The sequence below is a fragment of the Tupaia chinensis genome, unplaced genomic scaffold, assembly GCF_000334495.1.
Source record: "Tupaia chinensis unplaced genomic scaffold, TupChi_1.0 Scaffold000702_1, whole genome shotgun sequence".
NCBI lineage: Eukaryota > Metazoa > Chordata > Mammalia > Scandentia > Tupaiidae > Tupaia > Tupaia belangeri.
The window spans coordinates 170,574-170,916 of record NW_006160225.1 but is presented as its reverse complement, the minus strand read 5'-3'; the positions used below and the strand labels follow the sequence as shown (position 1 = coordinate 170,916).

The 343-nt window shown below is 45.5% G+C and overlaps 1 pseudogene; it reads right to left on the bottom strand.

Annotated features, from left to right (window-relative positions):
• Window positions 1-120: 120 nt before the first annotated feature.
• LOC106736222 (60S ribosomal protein L34-like) overlaps window positions 121-343 on the bottom strand; it is a 5,969-nt pseudogene continuing 5,746 nt past the window's right edge.

The following is a 343-nucleotide window of genomic DNA, read 5'->3' as shown; positions in this document are numbered from 1 at the left end:
AAGCATATGGAAAGCCTGCGGCTCAGGTCAGGAATCACGTTGTGAGGCAGCATTTCAGGACCATCTGTGTCCATATGTTTCCCGATTATGTCTCTGCTGATAAGCGCTCCATAGAAAGGTTCAGAAATCCAATGGTAAAGCGCGAGACAGGACAGTCTGCAGCGTATGGTACAGATACAGAATCTCTACCTCGTAGCCTTGGTGTGTATTCTGTGTTGGGTTGCTAACACCTCCTTGGCTTCCTCCTGGAGTAAGAACAAATTGTACAAATGAATTAAATTGTGTAAATAAACTTTCTTAAAAGGGCAGAAGACACTTGCTATGGGGAAACACCGCGCCGTGT